We start from the raw sequence: 24,890 nt of genomic DNA, 5'->3' as shown, positions 1-24,890 counted from the left end.
ACTTCAGCCTGGGTGACACAGCGAGACTCTGTCTCAAAAAAAAATAATAAAAGAATCTCTTGTCTTTAAAAATTGTTTGAGAGGCTGGGTGTAGTGGCTCATGCCTGTAATACCAGCACTGTGGGAGGCTGAGGCAGGCAGATTGCCTGAGGTTAGGAGTTTGAGACCAGCCAGCCTGGTCAACATGGTGAACCCCTGTCTCTACTAAAAATATAAAAATTATCCAGGCATGGTGGCAGGTGCCTGAAATCTCAGTTACTTGGGAGGCTGAGGCAGGAGAATCACTTCAACCCGGAGGTGGAGTTTGCAGTGACTGTGCCACTGCACTCTAGCCTGGGCAAGAAAAGCAAAACTATCTTTTAAAAAAGGTTTGAGAACATCACAGGAATCCATGCTGATTTGAGTGTGTCACACCCTATAACCTGGCCAGCTGGCTCTGTGTCTCAAGGCATCAGACTCTATTTGAACATGGATTTCTTTTTTCCTTTCCAGAGTCTCTCATTTTCTCCATTGTATTCATTCAGTGGGGGGGAAAAAAAAGACCTCATAAATGTCATTTCATATTCCAAGCAATTTGCTATAGGCAACTACACCATTACTTTGTACAAATAAATTTACATAAATCATTATTAGAATGTTTTATCTTGGCAACATTATTTGGTTCCCAGGACACAAATTAAATGCATGCTTAAAGCAGAATATTTTAAAGTTATTCCTATATTGTTTATGAGACAGGATTAGAAATTTCCATCTAATTTTTCTTTCATAATGGAATTCCTTTAGTTTTCTTTGTACGTTTAGAAACCATATATATAATTTTCTGGGGGGTTTCTTGAAGCCAGCCATGCAATAGATGACTGTGTTTCATTTGGTTCATTTTTTAGCTGCTGTTCCCTTTGATTTCGTGGGTACGGTTTTGAACACTGATTAGGAAGGCCAGGAACCAGGGGAATTTCAATACAGCCTCGTAAGTAGATGGCTTTTTGTTTGATAATATTCTGCACGTAAACTGGTCTTTGATTGTGATTAAGCTTTATTATTATTATTTTTTTAAATAAACAAATGTATAAATAAACTCCCTGCCCTCAGTTTCTCCTGGCTCTTTGGGTTGGGAAGGGGCCTGTTTGGATTCTCTGCACAGCACATGGCAAGTCTTCACTCGCTGGAGTTTTACTCCACCCTAGATTTCAAAATAAAATCTTTTCCATGTAGAACGTAGTGCCCAGTTTTAAAACAAGCTGCACTTGTCAACATCAGGGTAGGGAGTGGTGGCTGGGGACCGGACGGGAAGTCAGGAGACACCCACGTCAGCAATGCCTGCTGTTGGTGGCTCTGGAAAATGACGTCGTGACTTCCCAGCTTGTCTTCTCATTGGTGTCACAAAGGGCTGGACTCCTGGCTCACGGCTGTAACTTTCTACCACTATGTGGTCTCAGAACAGATTCCAGGGCCACTGTCAGGGAAGTGGGGCCCCATGAGGTCAAGGGTGCAATACTCAAAAACAGGGAGTGAGGCAATCCCGTGGAGGGCTAAAAACACGGACTCCCAGCCTGATCAACATGGAGAAACCCCTTCTCTACTAAAAACACAAAATTAGCTGGGTGTGGTGGTGCATGTCTGTAATCCCAGATACTCGGGAAGCTGAGGCAGAATCGCTTGAACCTAGGAGGCAGAGGTTGCAGTGAGCCAAGACTGTGCCATTGCACTCCAGCCTGGACAGCAAGAGCGAAACTCCATCTCAAAAAACAAACAAACAAAAAAAACCACAAATTCGAAACACACCAAATCAACCACTTGCTACCTATGTGACTGTGAATAATTCAAAACTTTCTGCATCTCTGTTGCCTCATCTGAAAATGAAGAGATTATGCATATGTACGTAGCAGGCTTATTTTGGGGATTAAATGAAGCAACACAGCAAAAAGCTGAGAACAGTGTCTGATTCTTACAACAGGTTCAATAAACAGTAGCTAACATTAATCTTAAAGAATGACCAGTGGAGTCAAGCTAGGGTGATCATTTATGGTCTAAACCAGGATATTTCTGGGTGTGAAAGGGAAGACTATACGGTAATTATATTGGGTCAACTGGCATATGCTAGGACACTCCCAGGCATATTAAGATTGGTATGGCTACTGTGCCCCTAGCCCAGACCATTCAAGACTCAATAAAGAAATTTATTTTTTGCTTACAATTACATATGACATATTTTACAATTTGTTACTGCTTTTAAAGTTCTTTCATATGCCTTATTTGAACTTTTCTTAAAATGTGGGAAAATGTAGAACTGAATTACCCCTTAATAATAACAAAGGCACAAAAAAGTACAGACTTTCCCTTAGTAACCCAGTATTGCTGAGCAGTGAGGATAGTATCCCATGAGTGCCTCCATACTTCCTGGCCTCCGTCCAGAGAGTCAGGGTCATGTGACTAGTCCTGACCAATGGCCTGTCACCTCCAGTCTTAAACACTTAAGAGTGTGTGTGTAGCTGGTCACGTTGCTCACACCTGTAATCCCAGCACTTTGGGAGGCCAAGGTGGGAGGGCTGCTTAAGCCCAGAAGTTTGAGACCAGCCTGAAAAACATAACAGGACCCCGTCTCTACACAAAATTTTAAAAACTAGACGACTACAGCCTACAGTCCCAGCTACTCAGGAGGCTCAGACAGGAGGATCTCTTGAGGCTTGGAGTTCAAGGCTGCAGTGAGCCATGATCATGCCACTACACTTCAGCTGGGGAAACAGAGCAAGACCGTCTAAAAAAACAAATGAAGCTGGGCATGGTGGCTCATGCCTATAATCCAAGCACTTTGGGAGGCCGAGGCCAGTGGATCACTTGAGGCCAGAAGTTTGAGACCAGCCTGGCCAACATGGCAAAACCCCATCTCTAATAAAAATACAAAAATTAGCCAGGTGTGGTGGCAGATGCCTGTAATCCCAGCTGCTTGGGAGGCTGAGGCAGGAGAATCGCTTGAACCTGGGAGGCGGAGGTTGCAAAGAGCCTAGATCATGCCATTGCACTCCAGCCTGGGTGATAGAACGAGACTCTGTCTCAAAAAAGAAAATATAATGGGTGTAAATTCTCAACTCTTTCCTTCACATGTTGCAGCAGCGAGGAAGCCACATTTTGAGATGTAGATATCACAAGATGGAAGAGGCCTGGGACTTCAAAATACTGGATGCAAGAGAGCTACAACTGGCCCAGTCTAACCCCGAGCAAATGAGAAATAAGCTTTTGTTATACCAAGCCCCTGAGATCTGGGAGGTACTTTTTTTTTTTTTAATTAATTTTTTTTTTTTAGACAAGAGTCTCGCTCTGTCGCCCAGGCTGGAGTGCAATGGCCTGGTCTTGGCTCACTGCAACCTCTGCCTCCTGGGTTCAAGCAATTCTCTGGCCTCAGCCTCCTGAGTAGGTGGGATTACAGGTACCTGCCATCATGCCTGGTTAATTTTTGTATTTTTGTAGAGACGGGGTTTCACCATGTTGGCGAGGCTGGTCTTGAACTCCTGACCTCAGGTGATCCACCCGCCTCAGCCTCCCAAAGTGCCGGGATTGCAGGCATGAGCCACTGCACCCAGCCTGGGGTGAATTTTTTATCCTAATATACTACTGCCTGCCCTGGCTCCGTCAGTTAGTAAGATTAGAACCCGCATCTTTTACTACAGTTTTCATTCAACAGTATCATAAAATCCTACCAGATTGGGAAAAAGCATTGCCAAGATTAAATGCCATAGCTTACTCATGGTGAGCCTTCAAAGCTTACTTGATTTAAAACAAAATATTTATTTGGTTTAAAATAAAATCGTTCACACCCAGAGCCAAGTAAAAAGAAAAAAGTTCCAAAATGCAAGGTTTGTTTTAACTTGGTGCTGATTTATTCCAACATTTAGGTTAATCCAAGAAGTCTGGATGCCTCATCTTACAGACAACCCTAAGATGAAATGGCCTCATGTTGCATCTAGATTTTATTTTAAGTTAAAGGGATGAATGGAAATATCCAACTAGAGTGTGACCAATTCGCTGTCTCACTCCAGAAAATCCCTCCCTTCCTCTCTTTCCTATTCTAATCCTACTCATCCTTTCAACTCCTTTCCTTAATGGGGAGAAAGCGCCACACATCAAATTTCTCAAACACTTATGTCACACAATTGCCTAGGCCAGGAACTGGCATGCTTTTTCCATAAAAGACCATAGGGTAAATACTTCATGGTTTCCTTGCATTTATTTAACTCTGCCATTGTAAGGAAAACAACTGCCATAGATAATCCAGAAATGAACAAACATGGCTCTGTTTCAATGACATTTTATTTAGGGACACTGAAATTTGCATTCCATATAAATTTCATGAGGCACACAATTTTATTCTTCTTTTAATTTTTCCCAACCACTTAAAAATGTGAAAACCATTCTTAGCATATTGTCAATACACAGACAGGCAGCAGGCAGTACTTGGCCCCTGGGCCAACTGTGGTTTACCAACCCCTGGCCTGGGGCTTAGGAGGGGTGGCAACAATCTCTTAGGCAATTTCCACAGTGGGAGGAGAACACAAGTATGGCTATTCTAGTTCTTCCACTTCCTGGTGGCTGGTGATCCTGGGCTATGATTCTAGAAGGCCTGAGTTTGTGCAGGAAGGCAGATGGTGCGTGGCCAGACAGGGCCTGACAGGCAGTGAGGGGGGTCTCAGCTGGCAACTCTCAGTAGTACCTTTAGATGTGGTGGCTCACGCCTGTAATCCCAGCACTTTGGGAGGCCAAGGCAGGTGGATCACTTGAGGTCAGGAGTTCAAGACCAGCCTGGCCAACATGGTGAAACCCCATCTCTACTAAAAATACAAAAATTAGTCAGGTGTGGTGGCAGGTGTCTGTAGTTCCAGCTACTCAGGAGGCTGAGGCAGGAGAATGGTTTGGACCTGGGATACAGAGGTTGCAGTGAGCTGAGATGGCGCCACTGCATGCCAGCCTAGGTGACAGAGCCAGACTCTGTCTAAAAAAACAAACAAAAATCCAGGGCAGTGAAAGCCACCACTGCTTCCACCAGCTTAACAAAGGGCAGGCCTGGGGAAGAGGTGGACAGGATCCACTGCACCATCCCCAAATTCATCAGGACACTTGGTTCCCAAGCCCTGACAGCAGCCGTAGCCGTCCCCCTTGGGACCCTCCCTGAATTCTGGCTTTCAGAACTCTCTGGATGCACTCCCAGCATTAATTTATTAACTTATGCCTCCCCTCCTGCAGCTCCACTACTCAGAATCGCCCCTTGTGAATCAACAGGTACTGACCTCACAGAGCTCATCCCAGGGCCCTGACAAGCCCCCAAAGCCGGGCAGAGCTCGGAGAAGAGGATGGCAGGTGTGGGGGAGGACGAAATAATCAGGTAGACAGGCAGGGCAGGGTGTGGACAGGCCTAGAGAAGCAGAAAAGATTTGCAAAGCTGCGGCCAAGACAGGGTGGGGGCAACAGGAACCACTGTCCCCAGCAGGACACCACCAGCCAAAGCTCTTCTTCAAAGGGAAGGTGGAGTTTATCCAAGAGGCTCCACTCCAGGATCCTTAAGGGACCCCAGATGGGGAGTCTGGCTCTGGGTGGGGCAGAGGATCTAGGTCCTCTAGACCTTCTGATGGAGGCAGTCAGGCCCTCCCTGCCGGGCTTCACGGTGGGTTCACGCCTGTCTTCCCCTCAAGGCTCCATGCCACCCCTTTTCCTTCTGCCTGGCCAAATGATCCACAGCAACAAAGCCCAGCTGAGGCCCTCCCTGGCCCATGAATCCTCCCTAATCATTTCAGTCCCAATCCTCAAAGCCTCTCCATTCCCTGAACCAGGGAACTACTGCTGGTGCCTAGCCCTGGCCCTGAGCTCAGCACCACCATCTGCCATTTTCTTTCTTTTCCTTTTTTTTTTTTTTTTTTTTTTTTTTGAGATGGAGCCTAACTCTGTCACCCAGGCTGGAGAGCAGTGGCACGATCTCAGCTCACTGCAACCTCCACCTCCCAGGTTCAAGCGATTCTCCTACCTCAGCCTCCAGGGTGGCTAGGTCTATAGGTGCGTGCCACCATGACTAGCTAATTTTTGTATTTTTTGTAGAGACAGGATTTCACTATGTTGCCCAGGCTTGAACTCCTGACCTCAAGTGATCTGCCTGCCTTGGCCTCCCAAAGTGCTGGGATTATAGGCGTGAGCCACCATGCTCGGCCCCATTTGCCATTTTCTCATGAGTGAGTCAACTTTGCCTCAACTGTGGGCTCCTTGAGGATAGGAGCCAGCCTCCCACTTTTTCATCCCCACCTGTCCCAAGAACACACAACAGATACTCAATAATACTTATTGAACTCAACTAAAAGCGCATTAGAAAGATTAACACAATTAAAGTAAAACATGAGATTGTGGCAACAAAAATAATTCACAAGCTAATTTCTATGTGAAAATTTCCAGCAATCTTCCGGTGGCTTTGTATTTCTACGACTCGCACCAGAATTTTAAATAAAGATGTGATTCAATGTTTTTAATCATCTTAATGCCTAAATTGGATTGTCCACATTGTCAAGTCTGATCAGCTGCATAAATTGATCATTAAGAAGATTGGGGGGAAGCAGGGGAAGATACCAGTTGATGGAGAAATAATTTGGCATTTGCATTTAAATATAGCGACAGCATTTTATTTATTCAATGCAATCTACGTAAGGCATGGCGAGCTGGGGAAGGCAGTGTGATTACCTGAGTCAGAATGGGTCCAGGAAACCGAGGTCAGCATTGCTCCCGTCACAGAAAGGACAGAGGGGCCTCCATAATCACGAGAATGCTGGTCTTCTAGAGGCTGCTGGAGAGGAGCAGTAAGAAGTCAGAATTAAGCAGAAGAAGCAGAGACAGCCCTCGCAACCACAATGGATGTCATCTCTGGCCTGACTCTAGAAAATGACGCACTTCAGTGAAAACGCCAATTGTAACAGTACCTTTTTATTTCTTGGATCATTATTAAAGGACCTGATCTTTCACGATGGAGTGTTTTTGAAACTGTCTCATGGGGCATAAAAAGATCCAGAAATTTGAAAATACATGCCATCTCAATGTGAGATGATTTTATTTTGCTACAACTGCCACTGAGACATTTGTGAGATCATTTCATGTACTACATCTACTACTGAAACTCTTGTCGACATAAAGGAAAACATCAGAGCCCCAACAAGCGCTCAAGGCATTCCACCCCACGGACCAGCCTTGATCCAATGGGCAGACCAGGTAGGCAGCCTGCAAAGTCGACGACTCTATTTTGTTGTTATAAAATGAAATGTCTCTGGCTCTCGTCCTCCCTAAATGGGCTGCAAGTTATCAGGCCATGGTTAACTAATAATCTTGCAAAATAGGAAAGTTGGTACATGAGACAGATTGCATAATAACCTCTGATGGAGGATATCTTTTTAATCTGGGTCTCAAGGATAACAAATCAATGAACTCTGTAATGAAAAGAATGGTACTAACCTACGCGCTGTAGTCTGAGAATGTCAGGAGTATATTGATTAGATTGGTGGTTCCCAAACTGTTGGCCCTGGAAGAGCAGCATCAACACTGACCGAGAGTTTGTTGGAAATGCAAATTCTTGGCCCTTACCCAATATCTACTGAGTCAGAATATATAATATGGAATTAGGACCCAGAAATCTGTGTTTTAACAAGCCTTCCATGTGATTCTGATATACCTTAGATCATTAATTTATCCACCCATACAAAGACATTCTGTTGTAAAATAAAATCATGCTACTCTACTCTGTGTTTAAGCTCCTATTAAGGACAAAGCATAAAGCTAGGGATTGGGGAGGGATGAAGAGTCAGAGACAATAAAGAACCTGCCCTCAAGAAACATATTGTCCACTAAGGAAAATGAGACACTTACACAAGGGCAGGTAGCTCACGGCTGTAATCCCAGCACTTTGGGAGGCCAGGGCGGGCAGATCATCTGAGGTCAGGAGTGTGAGACCAGCCTGGCCAACATGGTGAAACCCCATCTCTACTAAAAATACAAAAAAAAATTAGCCAGGCCTGGTGGCAGCTGCCTGTAATCCCAGCTACTTGGGAGGCTGAGGCAGGAGAATCACTTAAACCTGGGCGGAGATTACAGCGAGCTAAAATCGCGGCCACTGCACTCCAGCCTAGGCAATAAGAACGAAACTCCATCTCAAAAAAAAAAAAGACACATACACAAGCAACTCAAACACTGGCAGACCGTGTTATTTCTTCTAACGGCTGGAGAATGTCAGACAAAGGAGACATTTGTTTCTGTTTGGGGTGAGGAGTGGGGGATGCCATGAAAAGAAAGCATCATGAGGACAATAGTAACGGCCTTGAGATTAGGGCAGGATTTTAACAACAACAGCAAAAAACCAGACAGCAACCGAAAAGAAGGCCCAGAGGTTGCAAAGCATGAGGGCTATCTGGGGGCATGGGGTAGCCAGGTCTGGCTAATACATGAGAAACCTGAAGGTGATCTGAGTGAGACAAGGTTACTTCCAAATGCAGACAGGTAAGACCTAAGGGCTCTTCTTTTTTTTTCTTTTTGAGACAGAGTCTCTCTCTGTTGCCCAGGGTAGACTGCAGTGGTCCGAGATCTCGGCTCACTGCAACCTCTGCCTCCCAAGTTCAAGCGATTCTCCTGCCTCACCCTCCAGAGTAGCTGGGATCACAGGTGCCCGCCATCACACTGGGCTAGTTTTTGTATTTTTAGTAGAGACAGGGTTTTGCCATGTTGGTCAGGCTCTTGTTCTTCATCTAAAGACCACCCAGCAGGCACCAGTGGCTTATGTTTAGAAATTAATATCTGGGCTGGGTATGGGGGCTCACACCTGTAACCCCAGAACTTTGGGAGGCTGAGGTGAGCCCATCACTTGAGCTCAGGAGTTCAAAACCAGCCTGAGTAACAGGGCAAAGCCCCATCTCTACAAAAATACAAAAGAAAAAAAAGAATCGGTGTGATGGTGAATGCCTGTAGTCCCAGCCACCTGGGAGGCTGAGGAGGGAGGATCATCTGAACTTGGGAGGTCAAGGTTACAGTGAGCCATGATCGTGCCACTGCCCTATCTAAAAAAAAAAAAAAAAAAAAATTCCACATCCAGTTTACTTTTCTGTACTTTTGGCAGTGCATTTTCCAGAGGGAAGAAACTCAACTGCTTCAAGGATTAACAGCAGAGGGTTTGTCCAGGAGGAAGAATGCACACACACAATTTTAAAGCAGGTACAAGAATCTGGAAGTTACAGTCGCCTCAGGCCATTCTGCAAAGGGGCAAAATGTTACCACCCTCGACAGCCCCTGAGGACATCTCTGGTTTTAGCTTTTAAAAAAAAAATACTGTCACTCAGGTTGAGAGGGGTATGACTTAGTCACCAAAAAGTTAAATTAATACTCAACATCTCCAACTAGAAGAAAAAATACTTTTCATGATCAAGTTAGTATGGCTTTGCATCTAGAAAATGGACAGAAATAGAAGGTTTTATTTCCTGATGCTGGTAGGTGAAGAAGGGGGTACTGAAAATGGTTTTCATGTCACCCCAAGGCTCAGATTGAAATGAAGCTGAATTCAGAACTGGCAGTCTCTGCTTACCCATGCCAGCTTTGCCATTCCTTTCTGAGTCATTATGGACAAGGTACTAAACCCCTTCAACCTCAGTTTTTCACCTATCAAGAAAAAGAGGCACTCACCTACCCCACCTTCTTGGAAATTTAAATAAGAAAACAGAAATGAAGTTGCTGTGAAAAGCATAAAGTCCCATACCACACAGAGGTACCAAATTATCTTCCTCATCGAGGCGTTTGGCTACTGATTAACACCGGTTATCCTACTGGCCTTTGAAAATATAAAAGCAATGTGTTTCGGATGCCCTTGAGATTCTCCTTTTAAATATTTGCAGATACAGCAGTTCTAAGGAGCAAACTTGGCATCAGCCAAACCATTCTCCCAAGAAGCATTTCAAGGTAAATCTTTTACTTGTAATTAAAAAAAATTTTTTTTTATTCCTCTAACCACGATAGAGCATCCGGTTATCTTTTAGCAGCTCCTGGTGAGCACAACTCAGTCTTCGGCAACACCGACATATACGATGGCAATAATTTATCATCTCTGCAGTAGTTTAGTCCCAGATGGACCATTTACTAATTTATTTCCATATGTAACTGGCAGAGAGATTAATCAGGCTTCCAACTCGGAAACCTGAATTGCGTTTTATTCCCTTAACAGGCTAACTCTGGGCAAGAAGAGGCACACATTTACATAGAAACCAAGAGTTCCTCTGAAAAAGCCTGTCAGCCTCAGATGCAAGCCTTTACACACACACACACACACACACACACACACATGCACACATATTTTTCCTGAGACAGCTCGCTCCTATGTCAGCTTAGAGGGCTAGTTCTTTCCTCAGATCCTCAAGGACTTCACACAGGAGCTGTGTCTGATACAAGTGCGGGCAGAGGTAAAACGTAACGCCAAATGCGGTAAAGTTGCAGCCACATTCCCCTCCCTGTCTGCAAGGTCAGGGGCTCGGATTTCTGAAAATGAAGAGATCTTTTTGCCACAGTGCTGCGCCCAGCTGGCCCGGCACGCGGTGCCCAGGCGCTGGAGGCATGTGCTTTCTTTTTTCCACTCTTTTTAAGGGTCTGAACTTGACTGAATTCAGCAGCTGCCGTGTCCTCAGCGACGGCTAATGAATTGTTAGCTTTGCTCCCGGTTCCCCTGAGCTCAACTCCCAGGCCGCTTTTGTTTTTAATTCTGTCCCAGTGATATCAGCGTTTAGCCATATGAGTGGTTAACGGTTGTCGGATGACGATGTTTACATATAGAAAGCAAGCCAGACATGGGCAGAAAGCACCAGCTGATCCCTGATGCCTTAAGCGGAACCCAAGGCCATGCCAAGAAGGCTCCGCAGACAGGAGCACGTACAGCTACTGCCAGCTAAGCTAAGTCCACACACCTGGGGCGATAACGAACTCTGTCGCTTTGGAGAAGTCACTTGACAGTTTTAAAATTCTCTCCTCTATAATATGAATTTAGTTCCCTGAGGTCCCTTCCAGCTCTAAAATCTAATGATTCTATGAATATGAAAAGGATCACCCATTCACCTGGTTTGTTCCGTGTGCTTAGCCGATGCCAAACAGCAGGAAGTTTGGAAGCATCTGTGAGTGGCTGAATGGGTCCAGATGCTTGCTGCTGTGACAGACACAGCCTTTGGAATCTCCGTAGCCAACAAACTCCTTTTGCGCAAAGAACATGAGCATTTGATGACCGGTCAACAATGCATATCTTTACAAGGTTTTAAAAATTCAATTAAATCCAACAATTCCATTACAGTATTGTTCTAGGTATGGCAAATCCCACAAAAGGATATCCATCCACCGCCCTTGTCTGTAATACACTTACATGTTAGTTAAGGAGATACACAGCTAATCTTAATACAATGAAATATGTGCTGTAATCATTGACAAGGAAATGGTTAAGTGAACATGAAGGATGAAGAAATCGTTTCAATGGAAGGGGGAGATCGGTAAGGTTTCACAGAGGAAGCAGAATTTAAGCTGGGCCTTGCCAAGTAAAAATGGGACTGTGAGTGACTGGACAGAGCTGCAGTGAGAGCAAAGGCCTATATGCTTCCAAGCGTGGTCGGGGCACAGTATTCAGGACCTCAGGACAGGGGCACAGGATGCCCAAGGAAAAGAAGACATAGTGAGATGAGAAGCTGGAAAGGAACTCAAAGTGGCGAGCCCTGGCTGTCAGCCTTTCATGCTGTGGTCTCTGGGAATCTGCAGAAGTCCCTGGGCAATAGAGACTCCAAATGAGCTCTGCCTCGGGAGGTTTATTTGGCCAATTTTACCACCATTTACGACTGGGAATAAGATCCGTCTGTACCTTCATTTTTCTCTTAGTCATTCCACCTTGCCACTATTTGGGAATCTCTCAAATTAATTTTTTTCTAAATCAACTTCCTGGCCCTTTGAAGGCAAGCAATTGAGTTTCCTCTAAGTACTGCCAAGATTTCACATTCCAATGATGAGTTCGGCCTAGCGCTTTACATTTAGGTTAATGCGTTTTTCTACTCTTACAAAAGAGTTAAAATAGCATGGCATAGACGGGTATTTTGTTTTGGTTTGTTTCTACACTGGAAAATATTTCTGTATGATGAAAAAAATACACAAACATCCTGACTGTTGGAAGGGCCTGCTCCACCACTCCCCAAAAAACAAAAGTTGAACTGGTCATCCAAGTAGTTCACTGAAACTTTTTGATCTCCAGAGTCAGAGTCCCAGGTTACTGATCCCAAGTTTTCCAAGGTCCTTCAGACACAATAACAGAACGTCATGTAAACTCTCTCCTTCCAGTGCTATTTGGTCCCCTCAGCCTGGGGGACCCAGCACAGGTGGTATCAGGCAGCTATCACATGCAGAAGCCCCAGGACACATGGGCCACACATCAGGCAAGCCAGGGCATGGGGACGGGGCCTGCCCTCCCATCCACGCCAAAGATAGGTCTTAACACTCCACTGAAGCAGGGGTACAAGTGGGCAGAGCAGCTCGTCCTCATGCCTTCAGTATGAGCCACCATTAAAAAGTTTCCCACGGCCGGGCGCGGTGGCTCAAGCCTGTAATCCCAGCACTTTGGGAGGCCGAGGCGGGTGGATCACGAGGTCAAGAGATCGAGACCATCCTGGTCAACATGGTGAAACCCCGTCTCTAATAAAAATACAAAAAATTAGCTGGGCATGGTGGCGCGTGCCTGTAATCCCAGCTACTCAGGAGGCTTAGGCAGGAGAATTGCCTGAACCCAGGAGGCGGAGGTTGCGGTGAGCCGAGATCGCGCCATTGCACTCCAGCCTGGGTAACAAGAGCGAAACTCCGTCTCAAAAAAAAAAAAAAAAAAAAAAAGTTTCCCAAGGTTTGCACCTATAATCTCAGCACTTTGGGAAGCCGAGGCAAGAGGAACGCCTGAGCCCAGGAATTTAAGCCCAACCTGGAAAATATAGTGAGATCTTTTAGTCGGGCATGGTGTGTGCCTGTAGTCCTGGCTGCTTGTGAAACTGAGGCAGAAGGATCACTTGCGCCCAGGAGGCAGAGGCTGCAGTGGGGTGAGATAGCACCACTGCACTCTCAGCCTGGGCAACAAAGTGAGACCCTGTTCCAACAGAATAAAATAAAATAAAACCAAAACACAACTCCCATAGAAGACACAAATTTCACTTCCCATCTCTGGACTGCTCAGACTACGCATGGGCATATATGGAAAGCTCCAACATTCATTTCATTTTGGATCACCTTTTTTAGAAAGGCACATTGTGTCTACCCACTGGGGAGTGGTGCATTCCAGGGTTCAAGTCCCTGGTTTATAAATCAAATCTTATCCTAGCCCTCCACAGGCATGGGTGCTCGGAAGCTCTGAGCTTGGAAGCTCTGAGTATTTTCTTAACATCTAATCAAATAATTACTATGAAGTATAATATGCACTACATACTGTAGAGAGTTCACTGTGCACATAAAAATAGTCTCATACAGACCCAAAGAGCTGTATGCATTGCTTTTTCTAAAAGTCCACCTATGATTGGAACACTAACCTTCTTCAAATGAATAGATTAGCTTAAATTACCATGCCGTTTTATAATCTCTTCACTGATACACGAATAATAAAACTATGAGGTAAATGTAGACTTAAACCAAATAATGGGCATAAATTTAAAAAATTTTTGACATTAAAAACTCAGTATAAATTGAACTACAAGATACTTGAAAGCTCCCACAATCATAATGTGCACATTGAAATCCATTAACCTAATACCTAGGCTGCTATTCAAAAGTAGGGGTCTAGCAGGCAAATAAATACTCATTTGAACACTCCTCCTAAATGACTGTACAATTGGGTTGCTAAGTCACACACTTACAAAGTCTGTCATCTTTACTTGGTTGCTCTCTAACCAACACTGAAGTCATATAAGGTTACAATGTGGCAGCATGAGATCAGCACAGATACCAGCAAATGGTACTAAAAAGTAGCAGCAAATGTCAAAGACAAACCAGGGTCAGCTTGGAGAGAATGAGATATTTACATAAGCATCCAGAAAAGACAATGGAGCCCCGATTTCCCCTTAACTGCACACCTAAATAACCTCTCTGCTCCTCACCTGATCATTCTGATATAAAAGCAATTTCTACAGTGATACATTCAAAGCCCTTAGTTGCCATAAACTCAGCAGCTGTTAAAAAGATTCTGTTGCACATTCGATTTGCTTTAAGACTTAGCTATTTCCAACCAAAGCTTTCATTTCTTAGCCGTCACCAACCCCCTCCAAAAAAATTAGCTTCATTAACAATATCCTTCTTTGATATGTCATCTGCCAAGGCCATTTTCTTACCTTTTTAACTCACATTTTTTTTTAATTTGAGGATATTTATCCAAGCAAGAACAATTGTTTGACTGGAATCTTGCAACTTTCAACTTTGCCCAGATTTTGCCATCGTGCAGAAGGGGAATGCCGCAGCCCCCGACACATCGTTCAGTTGAGCTAATACACATCTGAATCCAGAGCTATATTTTAAATTCTTTTACACTTACTTAATATAGTGCATGCCGCCTGTCCACTGATGCGATATCAGAAACCTGCAAGCTACTATTTCTGCAACTGTGTCACTGTAGATAGTCTGAAACATGTACGTAGCTGTTGCCATGGAAACAAACACAGCTAGGGTAGAGTGCCACGCTGTGTTAATTCCTTCACCCATGAACCCCAGGGGAATGCTAACATTCATCTTCTTTCTCCTTTAGTCTCACACTGCTTTAATATTTTTTTAGCATTATCAAATGATGTACTAAATACATATGGTACACCTGAAAATACGGATGGCTGAAATGAGCCGTGGTACCAGCCTAGCTTGCTCTGCCTAAGGTGGTGCAGCTCTGCAATGGATGCTTTCCTGAACTTCTCCCGTAAGAAATAAGGAACTTTGTCTTTCTTTTAAAATGGTGTGGGAAGGACGGAAAAGGTGAGCATCTTGTCTGCCCTAAGAAGAACAGTTATCCTGGAATTGTACAGGGATAAAGATGCTATCAGAAATGTGCCTTCACAGTTCTCTGAAAGGCAGGGGGAGGCCTCGCAAACTTTCTTTTTTTTTTTTTTTTTTTTTTTTTTTGGGACAGCGTTTCGCTCTTGTTACCCAGGCTGGAGTGTAATGGGGCGATCTCGGCTCACCGCAACCTCCGCCTCCTGGGTTCAGGCAATTCTCCTGCCTCAGCATCCTGAGTAGCTGAGATTACAGGCACGCGCCACCATGCCCAGCTGATATTTTGTATTTTTAGTAGAGACGGGGTTTCACCGTGTTGACCAGGATGGTCTCGATCTCTTGACCTCGTGATCCATCCGCCTCGGCCTCCCAAAGTGCTGGGATTACAGGCTTGAGCCACCGTGCCCGGCCCCTCGCAAACTTTCTAAAGTGAATCCAAGCTAAGAGTTGTTCGCTCTTCCAAGTAGAGCTGCATTCGAAGGCTATAAACCCGATAGTTTTAATTAGGCAAAAGCATAAACTCTTAACAAGGGATTCATCTGTCCCCACTTGGTCTTTATTCCTAAACCCATGCAAGAAGGTATTAAAATGAGTGAGTAGGCAATGAGATGGAAATCTGCCATAATAAGACAGAAATGTGATTTTCCTAGAATTTGAACATTCTCTTTTTTGCTTCAAGTTCCTATCTCTGCACTTATCAATGCTTGGACCTGTGGAGAAAAGTTGAACTCTTTCACTGCACCTAAAAGCCAAAATGTATGGTTATTGGTGCACAGGGCCCTTCTCATTATTCAACTGATAAGCCGCTTTAAATATTGGGGTTATACTCATCACGGTAGCCAAAAGTAAGCTGTTCAAAATCTTAATTACATCATATCCCTTGGGCTGGTTAATAATATTCAATCTAGATGAAAATGGCCACGTTTTAGATTTGCATGCTGATGTATTTCACTGAATACAATTTTCGCACTAAACAATCAACTGTAGGCTTTAAAAGTGCAGCTCTGTGACCCAGAACTGGTATATTTTAAAGATACCACTACTTTATTTATGGGGGTTATGGCAAAATTAGCCTACAAAAGATGAGCAAACTTGTTATTTTCCTAAACTGAATCTGCCTGGCTATTTACTATGATCATAACAATAAACTCATTCCTAAATAAAGCAAAACGGAAAATGGATATACACACCTTACTGGTTAAAGAAATTTGTCACTTTTTAAAAGCAATCTAAAAATGATGTTGGGGTCTGGTAGAAAGCCTAGTCTTCAAGTATTAGCAGGGCAGGTAAGGATTACCCTTTAATTGTTACCAGTACTCATAAACTTTCACAGCAATGAAAACTGCAGTCCCTTCCATTAACTTTGCACTTCTGCCTCTTATTTGCTTCAAGTTCAAATCTCTGCCTTTATCAATGCCCTTACATTCCTCTAGTATCACAAAGCATTCTGACATTGGCTATTTCATTTGATGTCATGAGAGTTCCAGGAATTAGCTTGGCAGGCATCATCAATCTCATCTCACAGAAGATACACTGAGGCTCCAAAAATCAGCGACTTGTCCAAGGCCACACGGTAAGTGTCAGAAGCTCGCCTGAGTCACCTGAGCCGATGCTCTCTGTAGGGGCTGTGCTGCTCCTAAGCGTGCTCACAATGCAGTTGGCCGCCTGTATTCCTAGCACTTTGGGAGACCGAGGCGGGCAGATCACCTGAGGTCAGGAGTTCGAGACCAGCCTGGCCAATATAGTGAAATCCTGCCTCTACCAAAAATTCGAAAATTAGCCAGACATGGTGTCAGATGCCCGTAATCCCAACTACTTGGGAGGCTGAGGCAGGAGAATCACTTGAATCTGGGAAGTGGAGGTTGCAGTGAGCTGAGATTACACCACTGCACTCCAGCCTGGGCAACAAGAGCAAAACTCCACCTCAAACAAACAAAAAAAGTACTTGACTAGAGTAACAATAGTTACAAAAGGATAGATACTAAGTATCAGATTAATTGTTTTGGGGATTAACTATGGCTGGTGGTGGAAGTTAGGCTAATGCTCCTCTTTGTCCTCAGCCTCCCGTTCTCTTCTCCCAAGGCTTTAGGCAGAGGGCAGCAACCACCCGCAGATCAGACCATCTCAGCCTGTTGGCAACAGCCCACACCACGGTTTTTCCCAGGTGTGTCAGCCCTAAGTCCTGACACCAGGCCTCAGAGAAGGCCCTGGAGCGGAAAGATGCCTGGGTTGGGGGTGGGGGTGGGGTCCTTGGGCTTTGGAAGTCAAAGGGGGGCTGGGAACAGCAGTAATTATTGTATTTAGCCTCCCTAAGGAAGTAAGCCATTCCAGATGCCGGCTGTCCTCCCCCTACACCAGCAATGTTTTTATTGTGGTAAATTACATACAGATGACATAAGATTTACTGTCTTAACCACTTTTAAGTGTACAGTTCAGTGATATTAAATATGTTCATAATAATGTATAACCATCACCACCATCCATCTCTAGAACTCTTCATTTTTTCCAACCAAAACTCTGTACCTAGCACACAGCCACGCCCCATCCTCCATACCCCCACCCCTGCCCCTGGCAGCCAGCATTCTACTTTGCCTCTACGGTTTTGACTCCTCTACTCATAAAAGCGAAACTATGGAATATTTGCCTTTTTGTGACTGCCTTGTTTCACTCAGCATAATGTCCTCCAGGTTCATCCATGTTGCAGCACGTGTCAGAATTTTCTTCCTTTTTAAGGCTAACATTCTACTGTACAGATATACCACATTTTATGTATCCATTCATCTGTCAGTGGACACTTGGGTTACTTCCACATTATACCTATTGTGAATGACACTTCTATGAACATGGATGAATAAATATCTCTTTGAGACCCTGCTTTCAAGTTCTTTTGGGAAAATACTGGAAGTTGACTTGCTGGATCATATGGTAATTTTATGTTTAATTTTTTTGAGGAACTGCCATACTGTTTTCCACAGTAGTTCTACCACTTTAAATTCCTAAAACAGTGTGCAAGAGTTCCGTTTTCTCCACATCCTCACTAACACTTATTTCCTGTTTTGTTTTGTTTTTTAAATGGTAGCCATCCTAATAAGTATGAGGTAGTATCTCACTGTAATTTCGATTTGCATTTTTCCCCAATGATTAGCGACATTGAGCTTTTTTAACACATCTACTGGCTATTTGTATATCTTCACTGGAGAAATATCTACTCAAGTCCTTTGCCCATTTTTGAATTAGGTTGTTCTTGTCATCAAGTTTTAGGAGCTCTCTATATATTCTGGATATTTATCCCTTATCAAATATATGATTTGCAAATATCTTCTCCTATTCTATCGGGCTGCTTTTTAACCACACTTAACATCCACTAGATAACTGAAAGTGAATTTCATCACAATTTGGGTTATTCATGATTTCCTCCCAAATTGCCCTGGATATTGAGAACTAACTGGATTTGGTCATGCTACCTTTTGGCTTCCTAGAAGTGAATGTTTCCAGAACTCACAATTGTTTCTAGGTTGGTCTGGGGTGTTCATGCTGCTGCAGAGGCATCCTATGGCAGAGTTCTTGGTGGGTGGGCTGCACACAGAGGGTGGGGGGAACTGGGTGCTTTATAAGGACGCTCCAACTCACGAGTCAATGACTGGATCCTTTTCAATGACAAGCTTTTTAAAACGGATTGTATACGAAAACAACGCATGGGGCAAAGTCTGCGGCTCATGATTTATCCTGTTACCAATATTTTTCACAGCTTTGCTGGCTTTATGAACCTCTGCCCATTATGATAGAGAGGCGATCTCACAAGCCATAGCAGCTACAGGCGGAGGAGGAAAAGGCCACCCGTCCAGGAAAAGGCCCCACACTAGGGTGATTTCCTAATCCTTGTATTTACATTTTAATATTCTCTGGCCTCCTCCTACCCGCCCTGCCTGTCAGGGTATCAGCTGCTCTTCTCACTGTGCAAAGTGGCCTGGCTCCCATAACTCCCTCCTGTTTTGATTCACATCTAATATGCCAGGGGCTGAGAAACCAAATAATAGAGTTGATTAGAATTTTGTCTGAAATAAGATGAATACAGGCCTGAGAAACTGTCCCTGAGCACTAAAGTGCCGACTTTTGGAAGCCATTGACTCTCGGTCAATTAGCCTAAAGCCAGTTGCCTAATGAGCAATTTGCCTATAATTTAAAAGCTTTTTGAGTGTTTTAACATGGGAATGTCCTGTGATTTTTATTATTCTTATTACTATTTTTTTGCCGTCTCTTTGGCATTATAAGGTTTGTAAATCAAGCCTTCTAAGGGCATACCCAGCTTATTTTTAAACTTTAGTTTAAGCTTAATTTGTTTCTAAATTAATTTTTTAGATACTGGCAGAGAATGCAAAAGACACTCAAAGTGGAAGTGAATTTCTGATGAACTGGTTATTAGGTAAATCGATATGAACTGGTTTTAAAGAATCTTTTATATGTAATTTTAATTGTTTAGGTTACAAAAAACTATCAAGGGAACTGTGACATCTAGTCAGACTAGAATGTGCAAACTGCTTCTCACATGTTACCTATGTCTCTTTTTCTTTCTTGTCCTGTGACTGCACAGAACTCTCCCAATTGGGGTTGCAGCCCCCCACGGAAGGGGAATCATTTTGTATTGTTTGGCTTGGCGTTTTTGTTTTGTTTTGAGACAAAGTTTCACTTTTGTTGCCCAGGCTGGAGTACAGTGGTGCAATCTTGACTCACTACAACCTCCACCTCCCAGGCTCAAGTGATTTTCTTGCCTCAGCCTCCTGAGTACCTGGGATTTCAGGTGGCAGCCACCATGCACGGGTAAGTTTTTATATTTTTAGTAGAGATGGGGATTCACCATGTTGGTCAGGCTGGTCTTGAACTCCTGACCTCCGGTGATTCACCCGCCTTGGCCTCCCAAAATGCTGGGATTACAGGCGTGGGCCACCACGCCCAGCTGGTTTGAGTTTTTTATACCATGAATTTCATTTATGGGAACTCTTCAGCAGAGCTCAGCTTGCCTACTCTCATGCAGAGCAGTGCTCTCCTTCCCACTCCTTCCAGGAGCCTCCGTTGTGTTTGGAAGTCATTGGCACAGATGGTGAAAGAGGCTCCTGTGATCTTTGCAATGAGGCAATGAATCAATTGCAGAAGTCTGAGGACCCCTCATCTGAAAACCCAATTCTTTTTTTTTTTTTTTTTTTTTTTGAGACTTGAGTCTCACTCTGTCATCCAGGCTGGAGTGCAATGGCACAATCTCAGCTCACTGCAACCTCTGCCTCCCAGGTTCTCTCCTGTCTCAGCCTCCCGAGTGGCTGGAATTACAGGTGTGTACCACCACACCCAACTAATTTTTGTATTTTTAGTAGAGATGGGGCTTCCCATGTTAGCCAGGATGGTCTCGATCTCCTGACCTCAGGTGATCCACCCGCCTCCACCTCCCAAAGTGCTGGGATTACAGGCATGAGCCACCATGCCTGGCTGAAAACCCAATTCTTAATGCAGGGAGACTGGGAGAAGCTTCGCCCAAGGTCAATGGTCATCTGGCACGATCGAGACTGATGATACCAACCTCATTCAATAGGAGAGGTCAGGGACCTTCAGCAATCTGTTTAAAGTACCATTTCAGAGGAAAACCAAGAAGCCAAGCTGACCAGTGAAATCAGGACCATGCTGGGGGTGTGCCCCTGTCCAACAGCATCAGGGCTGGAAAAGGGGTCAGTAAAAAACTGGAGATGGTTCTTGTTATCCACCAGTGGCTCCAACCCAGCAGCTATCCCTCTGGGCAGACCCCCCTGAGCCACTTATCCACTCCGCAGAAAGCAAGTATTGTAATCAGCCTGGTACCGTGACCCAGCCCTGCCAGCTGGTGAGAGTTGGCTTTTATCCTGGAGCAGCCATCCCGCAGTTTGTCCTGCAGGCGTGGGAGTCATGGGGTAGCCTCCGAGAGGAGAGAACTTGACCAGAAAGACCTCAAGCTGAGGATGCTTCCATAGATGCTCAGGCAGGATTTGGGAAGGAAACTCTCCTGGGAATGAAACATCTCCTTTTCGTTCTGAAATTATCACAGTGGAGTTTGCTTTGAATGTCTCCTGTTGGGGACTAAGTAGCTAAGTGTCCTCAGCGTGCATGAACTCCCTCTGTCTCTTCATGGAAGATCGTGAAGGGCTCAGACCAATGTGCCCCTCATGGAATTCTGTTGCCTGAAGGACAGGACACAGATACCTAGCCATCAAGGAGGCTGTAAAATGTATTTTTTCCCTTTTCTAAATCTGAGGATGTGTTCAACTGTACAGATGTATCTTATGCTAATCCTTAAGAAAAAATAAAGTTTTTAATATAAGTCACTAGTAATGTGCATGATCAAAATATAAACCACTTATATTCATTGGAAATTTGTGTGTGTGTGGCTGTTTTAGTAGAGAACAAATAATACTGGCTTGAATAAAAATATGTTTGTTGGTTTGTTTACCTCCCACGTAGCAGGTCACAAGCGTGGGCAGTCAGGTGGGGAGTGGGACAAGCTCGCACTGTGAAGGCAGAAACCAAGGGTTTTTCTGCCTTGTTGCTCCACTATTCCCTAGTGTGTTTCTCACTTCTGCATGGTCATAAGTAGCTCATAACCACGTCTACCCTGTCCTAATCAGAGGGAAGGAGGAAAGAGGATATGAAGGGTTTGCTCCTTCATTTTAAAGGAAAAACCCAGAGAGCATACCCATCCATTCCACATCTACCCATCAGCCAGAAGCTGTCACTGAGCCAGCTCTGGCAGGTGTTGTCCATATAAAGCTCAGGGGTTCTACTAATCAAAGGAAGAACAGGGAACGGATACTGGTGGAAAGCTAGCAGGGTTTTTAAAACACTAAATATGGGGAGGCTGAGGCAGGGAATCGCTTGAACCCAGGAGGTGGAGGTTGCAGTGAGCCCAGATCTCACCACTGCACTCCAGCCTGGGCAACAAGGGTGCTCCATCTCAAAAAAAAGAAAAAGAAAAAGAAAAAAAACACTAAATATGGCCAGGCACGGTGGCTCATGCCTGTAATTCCAGCACTTTGGGAGGCTGAGGAAGATGGATCCACCTGAGGTCAGAAGTTCGAGACCAGCCTGACCAACATGCCAAAACCCCATCTCTACTAAAAATTTTTTAAAAATTAGCCAGGCAGGGTGGTGCGAACCTGTAATCCCAGCTACTCAGGAGGCCCGAGGCAGGAGAATCGCGTGAACCCCGGAGGCAGAGGTTGCAGTGGACCAGGATAGTGCCGCTGTACTCCAGCCTGTGAAACAGAGCGAGACTCCACCTCAAAAATAAAAAATAAAAACATTAGCCAGGTGCGGTGGCTCACATCTGTAATCCCAGCATTTTGGGAGGCTGAGGTGGGCAGATCACAGGGTCAGGAGCTGGAGACCAGCCTGACCAACATGGTGAAACCCCATCTCTACTAAAAATACAACAATTAGCTGAGCATGGTGGCACACACCTAAAATCCCAGCTACTCAGGAGGCTGCGGCAGAAGAATCACTTGAACCTGGGAGGCAGAGTTTGCAGTGAGCTGACATTGCGCCATTGCACTCCAGCCTGGGTGACAGAACGAGACTCTGTCTCAAAAAAATAAAATAAAATGAAATAATATAAATAAATAAATAAATAAAAACACTAAATATGTGTTTAACAGATATAAAGATATACAGTCAAAGTTTACAAACATGCATGGGAATTACAGGCACCAAAGTCAAGATGCTGTTTCCATGGGAGCCTGAAGGTGAGACAAGTTGCAGGGTTAGGGAAGGACCAGGGCCTTCAATTGTGTCTTCAATGTTTTGTTTATTTATTTTTTATATTTGAAGCAAATGTTGAGCTCTGCCAAAGGTGGGTAGCAGGTACATGGGCATTTCAGCTCCGTCCATGTTAGAAATGGATCATTTTTATGAAAAATCGACAACATCTGGCATTATCTCAACTACCCAACTGCAACTCACCTCATTACATATTTCACCAATTATAAACTGCACGTTTTTCTACATATGAACCCTCTGAAATAAGTGCATCCATTAGGCAGCAGTGTTTCCTCTTAGTGGGGCATAAAATCATGTTATAGTTTACAACTGACAGTGACTTAGATTTGAATACGTACACTGTATAAATTATATTTCATGGGGACAATGGTGTATTTTAATATGTGTCAGGGGAAAGAAGGGGAAGGTGTCTCAAAGGGGACATCCCAAGGGCTGCGAAGCTCTTAGAGCTTCAGGTGACCTCAGGGAAAGGTCACCTGGGCCCCCCTTTATGGGTCAGTTTTCTGACTTCCAGGTCAATGTTCTTTCCACTCTGTGTTGGTGTCTCTGACAGAGGTCACGCAAAACACAAACTTTCAGACTTATTTTCTCTGCAACTGAGGAAAGCCAAGTAAATAAAAGCCCTCTTTAGTTCTAAAGTGCTTGAAAATCCCTTACCTGGTGAGAAACAAAGGCACTGAATGGCACCTGCAAACTAAACTCAGCCCCAAGTGGGAAGAAAATGGAATCAGATCATTTCTGGATCAAAATTTTGGACAGGCTGAGAGGACACAGCAGACATAGCCATTTGAAGACGACAAAGGCTCCTCCCCCCAACCAAAGCTACATCCTGCTCCCGGCCAGCAGAGGTGGCCCAAAGACCTCCCTGACCCATTTTCCTTTCAAGTCTGATATATGCTACTGCAAACTCTTTTGCAGAAAATTAGCTAAGAATACACTGGGAACATTGTTCCTTCTATATTATCAAGATGCAAATCAACCAAAATGAAGGGGGAAAAAAACCCCATACAGCTGGTTTATCTGAACACAGAAAAATAAATCACCATTTATTTTTAAAAAAACATTTATGAAAGTTTTCTTCATTTCTCACATTCAGTTAGTATACAGTTGGCATTTTCAAAATTCAAACCTGGTGTGGATTTCGAATTCAATGAAGCACATTGGAAGACAGCTGAGTGAAAAAATAAAAGTTCTAGCCATATGCTCCTGGTGCATGAATTTGAATATTTGAAAGGTAATCTAGAAATGAGAATGCTTCCAATTCTCCTTACCAACACCGGTAATTCATAGCAACCACACGTTTTATAGATAGAGCCACTTCCCCATCTGAGAGACAACTGTCGGACCGAGTCAGGGGCTGGGCTTCGAGCACAGCCTGGCTCCATTACAAGTGTGTGATTTTCACTACATCACTTGGCAACTCTGCAGCTCTGTGTGGTCACTGGTGAAGGAGAAATGGTGATTCTTGTGTGGTCACTGGTGAAGGAGAAATGGTGATTCTTGTCTCATCGGGCATATTAACACATAAGAGGGTTTCTAAAATATTCAAGATTGGTTAGCAGTTGGGGGAAAAGTCAGAAGATCACATATAATGGCTGCTTCCAAAAGACAGATGCAATGCCACGAGACAAACTCTAATATCAAGCCCGTTGGATTTCCCCCTGACTTCTATTTATCTACATAGCCAGCGCCAAACCAACAGCAGGGACTCTCCTCCTCACCTTGCTCTGACTCTTATGTGCACCCTGGACTAGGAAGGCAGGAGCCCTCATGCCGCAGCTGGGAGGGTTTCCTGATGGTACCCAGCTAGCTTTGCTCATCCTGTTCCCGGGGCAGGAACTGGGTCACTCAGCCAGAGAATATACAAACCAAGTAGTCATGTGCATTGCTAATCCACTCACGTGCATGCAGGGGACACCAACCCCCAGATGACCAAAATCCATAGCATTATGCCAGCTCACTTTCCCAGGCATGTGTCAGGAATCCAACCCACATGTTTGCAGGGTGGCTGCATTGCCATAGGTAGGTCCAAACACTGAACGTTTTGATTTCTCTGCACTTGGAAATGGGAAGTGGAT

At 44.4% G+C, this 24,890-nt stretch overlaps 1 protein-coding gene across 5 annotated transcripts in view; it reads right to left on the bottom strand.

Moving 5' to 3' along the window:
• FOXN3 (forkhead box N3) overlaps positions 1–24,890 on the bottom strand; it is a 478,152-nt gene that overhangs the window by 336,391 nt on the left and 116,871 nt on the right. For 3 of the 5 annotated variants that reach the window (XM_032287166.1, XM_032287171.1, XM_032287172.1), the window contains exon 2: positions 6,712–6,814. The gene's annotated coding sequence lies outside the window, so the exon portion shown is untranslated. Of the gene's footprint in view, positions 1–6,711; positions 6,815–14,375; positions 15,107–24,890 lie in introns of those variants that run through there. The other 2 variants (XM_032287167.1, XM_032287168.1) reach the window with 2 other exon arrangements.

The sequence above is a fragment of the Sapajus apella genome, unplaced genomic scaffold (genome assembly GCF_009761245.1).
Source record: "Sapajus apella isolate SASKATOON/1434 unplaced genomic scaffold, GSC_monkey_1.0 scaffold20, whole genome shotgun sequence".
NCBI classification, from domain to species: Eukaryota; Metazoa; Chordata; class Mammalia; order Primates; family Cebidae; genus Sapajus; species Sapajus apella.
The sequence above is the reverse complement of the archived record's forward strand: the minus strand, read 5'-3'. Positions and strand labels throughout refer to the sequence as shown.